This window comes from Pleurodeles waltl, chromosome 4_1, assembly GCF_031143425.1.
Source record: "Pleurodeles waltl isolate 20211129_DDA chromosome 4_1, aPleWal1.hap1.20221129, whole genome shotgun sequence".
NCBI classification, from domain to species: Eukaryota; Metazoa; Chordata; class Amphibia; order Caudata; family Salamandridae; genus Pleurodeles; species Pleurodeles waltl.
In genome coordinates this window covers 347224064-347234100 of record NC_090442.1, presented here as the reverse complement: position 1 = coordinate 347234100, position 10037 = coordinate 347224064, and positions in this window count along the sequence as shown.

Below are 10037 nucleotides of genomic sequence, written 5' to 3'. Positions count from 1 at the left end.
GATTGGCCTATTTTGATGAGGCCAATCTGCCCCCAAGGGGGACAGAAACCACTAGACACCAGGGAGTTTTTTTTTTTGTACATTAATTTCACGCAAGGGGAGCGACCCCTTAGGCAAGTGTCGCTCCCCTGGGGGGAAAATTTATTTTAGGCCATTTCTGCCTCCCTGGGGGGCAGATCAGCCTATTTTGATTAGGCCGATCTTGTCCCAAGGGGGGCAGAAACCACTAGGCACCAGGGATTTTTCTTTTTTTTTTTTACAGATGGGGAGCGACCCCTTGGACAAGGGTCGCTCCCCTGGAGGGGAAAATTGTATTTAGGCCATTTCTGACCGCTTTGGGGGCAAATCGGCTGATTTTTGCTATGCCAATCTGCCCCCCAGGGGGGCAGAAACCACTAGGCACTGGGGATTTTTTTTTGGTGCCAATGTCACGCAGGGTGAGCGACCCCGTAGGCAAGGGTCGCTCCCGGGGGAGTTGGGGTGGTGAGGGAGGCAAATTTATTTTAGGCCATTTCTGCCCCCCTTGGGGGCAGTTCGGCCTATTATTAGGCTGTTCTGCCCCCAGGGGGGACAGAAACCTCTAGGCGCCAGGGCAAATTTTTTTGTGTGTGCTTTTTTTGTTTGTTTTTTTAGAGATGGGGAGCGACCCATTAGGCAAGGGTCGCTCCCCTGGGGGGCAAATTGTATTTAGACCATTTGCCGATTTTAGGTCAATCTTCCCCCAAGGGGGCAGAAACCACTAGGCACCGGGAATTTTTTTTTGGTGCGCCAATGTCACGCAGGGGGAGCGACCCCGTAGGCAAGGGTCGCTCCAGGTGGTGGTTGGGGGGGTGGGGTGCAAATTTATTTTAGGCCATTTCTGCCCCCCCAGGGGCAGATTGGCCTATTGTTATTAGGCTGATCTGCCCCCAGGGGGGGCAGAAACGTCTAGGCGCCATGGCAAATTGTTTTGTGTGTGTGTTTTTTTTTTTTTTTTTTTAGAGCTGGGGAGTGACCCATTAGGCAAGGGTCGCTCCCCTGGGGGGCAAATTGTATTTAGACCATTTCTGCCCCCCTTTGGGGCATATTGGCCGATTTTAGGTCAATCTGCCCCCATGGGGGCAGAAACCACTAGGCACCAGGGATTTTATTTTTTTGTTTTTGTTTTACAGATGGGGAGCGACCCATTAGGCAAGGGTCGCTCCCCTGGGGGGCAAATTTTATTTAGAACATTTCGGGCAGATTGGCCGATCTTAGGTCAATCTGCCCCCTAGGGGGCAGAAACCACTAGGCACTGGGGATTTTTTTTTTTGGCGCCAATGTCACACAGGGGGAGCGACCCCGTAGGCAAGGGTCGCTCCTGGGGGGGGGGGGTTGGGTGTGGGGGAGCAAATTTATTTTAGGCCATTTCTGCCCCCCCCTGGGGCCGGCTGAGCTAGAGGCCAAAATCCACAGGTAGGCACTTTGCAAAAAACACCTCTGTTTTCTGTGAAAAAATGTGATGTGTCCATGTTGTGTTTTGAGCCATTTCCTTTTGTGGGCGCTAGGCCTACCCACACAAGTGAGGTACCATTTTTATCGGGAAATTTGTGGCTCCTCTCAGATTCCAGAACTTTCTGCCACCGAAATGAGAGGAAAAAGTGGGTTTTTTTGGCCAAATTTTGATGTTTGCAAAGGATTCTGGGTAACAGAACCTGGTCAGAGCCCCACAAGTCACCCCATCTTGGATTCCCCTAGGTCTCTAGTTTTCAAAAATGCATAGGTTTGCTAGGTTTCCCTAGGTGCCGGCTGAGCTAGAGGCCAAAATCTACAGGTAGGCACTTTGCAAAAAACACCTCTGTTTTATTTAAAAAAATGTAATGTGTCCACGTTGTGTTTTGGGGAAATTCCTGTCACGGGCGCTAGGCCTACCCACACAAGTGAGGTATCATTTTTATCGGGAGACTTGGGGGAACGCTGGGTGGAAGGACATTTGTGGCTCCTCTCAGATTTCAGAATTTTCTGTCACCGAAATGTGAGGAAAAAGTGTTTTTTTAGCCAAATTTTGAGGTTTGCAAAGGATTCTGGGTAACCGAAACTGGTCAAAGCCCCACAAGTCACCCCATCTTGGATTCCCCTAGGTCTCTAGTTTTAAAAAATGCACAGGTTTGGTAGGTTTCCCTCTTTGCCGGCTGAGCTAGAGGCCAAAAGCTACAGGTAGGCACTTTGCAAAAAACACCTCTGTTTTCTGTCAAAAATTTTGATGTGTCAACGTTGTGTTTAGGGACATTTCCTGTCGCTGGCACTAGGCCTGCCCACACAAGTGAGGTATCATTTTTATCAGGAAACTTGGGGGAACGCTGGGTGGAAGGAAATTTGTGGCTCCTCTCAGATTCCAGAACTTTCTGTCACCAAAATGTGAGGAAAATGTGTTTTTTTAGCCAAATGTTGAGGTTTGCAAAGGATTCTGGGTAACAGAACCTGGTCAGAGCCCCACAAGTCACCCCATCTTGGATTCCCCGAGGTCTCTATTTTTCAAAAATGCACAGGTTTGGTAGGTTTCCCTAGGTGGCGGCTGAGCTAGAGGCCAAAATCTACAGGTAGGCACTTTGCAAAAAACACCTCTGTTTTCTTTCAAAAAATGTGATGTGTCCACATTGTGTTTTGGGGCATTTCCTGTCGCAGGCGCTAGGCCTACCCACACAAGTGAGGTATCATTTTTATCGGGAGACTTGGGGGAACAAAGAATAGTAAAACAAGTGTTATTGCCCCTTGTCTTTCCCTACATTTATTCCTTCCAAATATAAGAGTGTGTGTAAAAAAGACGTCTATTTGAGAAATGCCCTGTAATTCACATGCTAGTATGGTCACCCCGGAATTCAGAGATGTGCAAACAACCACTGCTCCTCAACACCTTATCTTGTGCCCATTTTGGAAATACAAAGGTTTTCTTGATAGCTATTTTTCACTCTTTATATTTCAGCAAATGAATTGCTGTATACCCGGTATAGAATGAAAACACTGCAGGGGGCAGCTCATTTATTGGCTCTGGGTAGCTAGGGTTCTTTATGACCTACAAGCCCTATATACCCCCGCAACCAGAGGACTCCAGCAGACGTAACGGTATATTGCTTTCAAAAATCTGACATTGCAGGAAAAAGTTACAAAGTATAACGTAAAGAAAAATTGCTGTTTTTTTTTCACCTCAATTTCAATATTTTTCTTTTTCAGTTGTTATTTTCTGTAGGAAACCCTTGTAGGATCTACACAAATGACCTCTTGCTGAATTCATATTTTGTTTACTTTTCAGAAATGTTTAGGTTTCTGGGATCCAGCATTGGTTTCACGCCCATTTCTGTCACTGACTGGAAGGAGGCTGAAAGCACAAAAAATTGTAAAAATGGGGTATGTCCCAGTAAAATGCCAAATTTGTGTTGAAAAATTGGGTTTTCGTATTCAAGTTTGCCTGTTCCTGAAAGCTGGGAAGCTGGTGATTTTAGCACCTCAAACCCTTTGTTGATGCCATCTTCAGGGAAAAAACCACAAGCCTTCTTCGGCAGCCACTTTTTCCCATTTTTTTAAAAAAAACGAAATTTTCACTGTATTTTGGCTAATTTCTTGGCCTCCTTCAGGGGAACCCACAAAGTCTGGGTACCTCTAGAATCCCTAGGATGCTGAAAAAAAGACGCACATTTTGCTTGGCTAGCTTATGTGGACAAAAAGTTATGAGGGCCTAAGCGCGAACTGCCCCAAATAGCCCAAAAAAGGCCTGGCACAGGAGTGGGAAAGGGCCTGGCAGCGAAGGGGTTAAATAAATGTTTACCTTTTTATTTAACATATTTTTAATGTTAGTGCTGAGTGGAACAAACAGCAGCCCAGTGCTGCTTTTGACCAGGTGGCCACATATAAAGGTCAGAAGGGTCGCATGCTGCCACCGGGCGGTACTTTGAGCATAACTGCTTTAGAGTATAGGGATTACTGTTGATTACTCCTAACAATGCTCTAAAACATATATAGAAAATTAGAAAAACTACTCAAGGAAAATTGAAATGCTTAATGGCAATATTAATAGCAACCCATTACACATATTAATGAAAATCATGAAAAAGCTTTAATATTTTGAATGGCAAAGTTCATAGTTAATCGTTGCATCTCTTAAGGAATGCTGTTATTAATGCTACCATCCATAATGGTTTTAAGGGCGTTACATTGGTTAATTGTGAATTATTTCTGCTTTTATTAATGTGGTAACACCCTAACAAGGACGGTAGCCCCGCTTTTTGATCACTTCACTCCGTTTTTGATAACTGCTCCCAACCTAGTATATGTGGAAGGTATTGCGGTTATAGAGTTCAGGGGAGGTGAAATGTTAGTAAGGTGTCACCATATGTATTTTCACCTTCCGTTACATATTCATAGATGAATGTGTAATATTGAGCAGTGTGCACATAATAAAATCATTTTCCTTTTATAAGTAAAAGCACTGACTGGACAAAACTTATTTGGGAGTTATTTGATGTGCGCCTACCCGCAAGAGTCCTGAACCAAATCGTATTTCCTCAGTAGCTCTGTAATTTCTGTGCGTTTCCACTCTGAGAGATTCATGCGCTATAGTGGGGTACTTAGATCCCAGCAGACATTAGGATCTACAGCCTTCCCAAAATGTAACTAACTTTCTTACAATCTGCATCAGCGTCAGGGAAGAACCACTACTCAAATAATGAAACGAAAGCTTTAATTGGTTATGATACAGGGTACTAATCTGAAAGGCTTCTTATTAGCTTGCTAGAAGGTTAGTACAACCTCAAAGATAATTCAGTGACCTCTACAACATTTCAGCACTAAATGGGATAATCCCTGCCTAGATGGGTGGGAATGCAATTTCCTAAAATTAGCTCTGGAAAAATGTCCTGGCAGTGCCACATTCCACTATTATTACAATTGCCATTGTCACTTGATGGAATGATTCAAAGAAACTCTATGTGGGAGAACAACTGTTCGCTAAGAAGTAGAATTTTAATTTACTTTAGTGCTTAATCCTAGCAATAATCGTACAACTGCTTGTTGTAGATTATAGGCCTTTGTTTTTGCAGTTCGGTACCCGTGCATGGTGTAGGGCCTCTGGAAAGAGCGCACTCGAGAGCTCATCCAGTACTTATTGCCCAGTTAACACCGAACAGAGAATTGAATTGTCAGTAACGTGTCCTAACTGCAGCTGCGTTACCTTGAGAGAGATTCTTGAACAGAAACTTTGGCCTTGGAGTTTAGGTGTACCAGGGAGGTTTTGTTCAGAACGGGGTACCAAATTATCTTTGTACTGTACTTACCAGTAAAACTAGTAAATGTAAAATTGCGTTCTGTTTGTGTAAGATGATACAGCACATTCTTGCCATGCAAACTTACCTATTGATAGAATTAGGGTATAAACATGTTTGAATTTTTTGTTGTTTGTGTGATACGTTCCTGGATTCTCTTGTGAGCACTGAAAAAACTGACACTGTTTAAATCTGCACGAGTGGTGTTTGGCGTGTTAATTTACTTACTAGGCATTTACTCAGCGGCCTCAGGCTAGAAAGTCCCCGTATCAGTCCTGTGGCACCATGCTGGATAGCCTTTGAGTGCTAGTCAGTGTAGGGGAAGGGGTTGCCTACACATATAGGCAACCTCTTTAAATTATATCAGCTCTCTTATAGAAAGATTCGCCCTCGTGGTGGCATGCTTTTCTTTTTCAATACTTTTTTATCAGCATATATTTTGTGGCAGATTAGAACATTCATCCTAGACGTCATACCGGTGGGGCAACGGAACATATAGAAAAAACAGGGCAATCGGACCCTGTCATGCAAAGCTCTGTAAGACATATGCTTGTATCTATAGAGTAACACTAGACTGATCAAGTAAACACACATACATAGCAACACCACAGAGGTGTTGCTATGCGCGTTCTAAGTGGCTAGTGTATGCCCAGACATTGGTTCCTTGCTTGCTGTGCCACTGGATTCATGCTAGCCTGGCCGATGAGGAGTGATACCCCCAAAATGGTCCTAGGATGCTTGTTTCCAGTCCACAAAGGATCAGATTTGGTAATTCAAGATGGATTATTCTCATGCTGAGCAGGGTCAAGACTGATTTGCATATGGCTGGGTCCAAACTGGGGTGACGTGGCAAGCAAAATAAAGATTGGTTAAACCCAGATCTGTGGCTGGAGGTGAGTGTTTGAAAAGTTTCAGCACCCCCTTCATAATTTTACTTGGCTACTTGGGGCAATTATTTCCTTTAGTGACATTCAAGAGTTCTGGAAGTCTTGATAGTCCCTGTGAGACTATTGGTTCATGCTCAATAAGTGCAAAGAGACAGTTTGACCATGTTCAGTATGGTGGGGGTGAAAAGAAAACCTTTAATAAAATGTCATTTAATTGGAAGACTAGCAAATTAATTAGAAAAGAAACACAGCTCTGAGATGACTGAAGTCTTACAGAAAGCTCTTTTACTATGAGGGAGAAAATCTTACAAGAATGGTGATCTTGTAAATTTTAGGTGCACTTGGTATAGGAGGTGGAAAATAAGTTGATAATCTGTGATTCTCATGAAGTGACCCATTTAACGTTCAGGCTGTACATGAAGATAACATTCAGCAGCTGCTGTTGGTGCTGGTGAAGTCAAGCATATTTAGGCAAGCTAGAATGTCTAACTAGGGGCCAGCATTATAAGTTTTTTACACAAAACTGTGTTAGCACAGTTTTGCATGAAAAAGCATAGCGCCCGGCTAAAGCCATTCCAAGACGCCAGCCAGGTGCCATATTTATGGAATGGGACGCTAGCCGGCGCTAATGCCCTGTTAGCGTTCTTGGAAAGGACGCTAAGAGGACGGGGGAGGTGTAGGGAAAACAGGGGCTTGTGCGCCGAATTATGCGCTACACTGCTTAGAGGCAGAAAAATTGCCTCTAAGCAGTGTAGCGCCATTTTCTGGTGCACAACCCCCATGGACATGGCTCCTGTCTTAGTAAAGACAGGAGCCATGCTCACCAACCCAGTGTGATTAAGTGGAAGTCATTGACTTCCCTGACATAGTTTGTTAAACAGTTCATGTAGAAATACAGACCCACAAGGACTGAAATTGTTCAGCAGCCCCAGGCTGAACTCTATTAATCCTGATTGTTTAAGGCAGAAGAACCCAATCTTCTAGACTTTATCATGTCAGGTACAAAGAGGATTTTGGTGGTACCCAATCTCGAGCTAATTTAGTCAAGAGACAAATTGTTGAGCTCGCTACATTAGAAGACGGCCCCCAAATATGAAGGCCTCTTTGCTTTCTGCTTGTTGTTTCTGGAGTAAATATATTGAGCATCATCATAGTATTGCTCCACCTCCTACTACTACATTTGTTTTGCAGTCGCCATTCTTTGCAATGTTGCCTCTTTATGTATACAACTGCACATATTTTCCATTAAAATAAAATTCAGATTTTCATCTGTAGATACATTCATGGTGGACTACTAATTTAGGCACCATCTATTTAAACCACAACCTTGCACCAGAAATTCAAAGTACTGCATTGGTATTTGGAGCACAGCAAGGGCTTAGTGTGTATTGATAGTGTAAGCTGGCATGTGGAACACATTGTTACTTCCCTTTTGGTACAGATGCTCCTCATTTTGGCCCACATTCATACTCCTCAATGGTACCTGCTTGTTCTAGAGATCGTGAAAACAAAACTGAAACTCTGTTTTCTGTCTCTCAATTTTAAATTCCATGACAAGTAAAGTAGCCAATGTTTTTTTAGTGGGAATCACAAACAATAATGCTGCATAAAATATATTTAATTTACATTTTCCATCCTCACCTTTTCAAATTTTTTTTTTAAGGTATGTTTGCAGCATTGTTGACATTATACTGAGGACTTTTGTACTATTTTCCATTTGTTCATATCACTTTGCAACTCCTAAGAGGTAGTCAAGTCACTGAAAGCTCAAGCCACGCTCAAGTCTGAAGCCTGGCTCTGGCTCGGGCTGAGTTCTTGCTGGAACTTTGAGTCCATAATGATCCAAGCTTTCATGTGGTTTCTGCCTGACACCCTCGCTCTACCTCATACACGAAGAGGTAAAACAAACATTAACATATGAGGTAAAAAGGAGAAACAAATGGATACCCATTTAGTGGCTAATTTGTACAAAGTGAAGCCAGAAAACCTGGATAGATCACATCTTCCCTGCTTACACTGTGTGATCTTAGTCAAATAACTTTTTTCGCAGATCCTCTTTTTTCTTCATTATCTCGTTTAGAAGCAATTGCGAATAGTTAGGTTCAGAATAATTATAATACATGGGATTCTGCAATTCCTGTAGTAACTTCCATCTCTAATTTCTAATAATCGGCATCTTGTGACACACTTAGTCACTCATTATAAAGAAAAGACGTCAGAACTCAACTGTAATAACTTATTACAGTTGAGTTCGAACATCACAAGATCTGCTGCCACAGCCAGCAGCCAAGCTGAACCACAGTTCAGGTCATGGAGCATGATTAAAGCAGGTGTTTAAAGCAATAAAGCGTTGCTTTTCTTTCTTCTGCTCTCTTCTAGCGTACACTGACAATGAATAATGAACGTTTATTTTTTGCTCTCCTGAGATGATTATGAAAAAGTTCGAATCTTTCTCCATGTTTCTACATGTTCTGAACTAATGCAGCTTTAAACAAAGTGACTTGTATTGAGCTGATTCTAATATGTTTTCGCTACAAATATCTAACATGTTTTTAATGTGTTTGATTTTGCATCACAGGTTCTATTTGTATTCTTTATGTTTGCAAACATTCTCTCTCTTTCATATGCCAAAGCCACACATCAAGAATTTAAGTGTTTTTGAGAATGGTAGTGGTGTGACAATGTATTATATGGAATAAAGTACCCCCTGACATACATGATTAGGACATTGCAAGTCACCTTGGAGTTCCATAACCTTATAAAAGAGCTCAGCTTTTGGTCTCACTCTTCTATGTGGTTATGGAACTTTTCTGTGACTTGCAATATCCTTATATTGTACAGCAGTGTGTACTTTATCCCTTATATAATATTGCACTATATTAATAGGGCTGCAAACAAACTTCAGATTTTGGTTTCTTGGAAGTGCTGTCGATGTGGGTATGGGTCAGTAATGGTTCTAAGTTCATGTTTAATAAATATCACTTTTAATAAGTATTCTCAATGCAGCACTGTAATGTGACATATTAACCTCTGTTTTATGTCACTACCCTCTCTCTATTCGTATTATTATATGTTTGGGTGTATTGTTTATCTAGCTATATTTTTGGGCACAATACATATATATTTTATATTTTCATTTAAGATGTTTTACTATAATTTCAAATGGTACTTTGGGGACAAATATATTTTGGAATCATGGATTCGTAATGATTATGCAATTAAGCATTATTCAACGAGAACCCATCCAGTTGAGGCACTGTTCGAGGTAACTGGGCATATGGATAAACTTAGCATTTTCTTTCATCACAAAAAACAGAGTTGAAAAGTTCATTCCTGTCTTCTTCCCCAAAACCACACTAACTGCAGAAAAAGAGGGCATTGAACGTTCAGCCAATTCAGCCATCTGTTAGATGCCCCCCGGTGCTTTATAACAGAGGGTAGAGATGTTTTTAACTGTAGAAAAAACTGCAGCTTTGAAGTGACTTTGTATGTGGTTCTTAATTAGATTTGTTATAGTTTGGTGACAAAGCACATGAGCACGACTGATGAGAAAAGGTGTGAGGAGTTAAATCAGTACATTATCATAATAAAATAGTGCTGCTAATATATGTATATAGCTTCCAAAACATTCATATTAGTGATATGCTAATTGTACACAAAACAGTTTTGCAAAATCTCCAGGACATGCTGATGTTGCAACACTGATAAAGGCCTTGCAGTACCGAGCCACTCAATGATAGACATCAATCCGCTAGAATTACACAGGCTACAGAAACGAAAACAAGCATCAGTTACTATCCAATGACATTACAGAACACACCCTTTGCCCCGAATTTAGCTTTTCCACACCATCCTATTTGCTAGTTGCTGGGGGGAA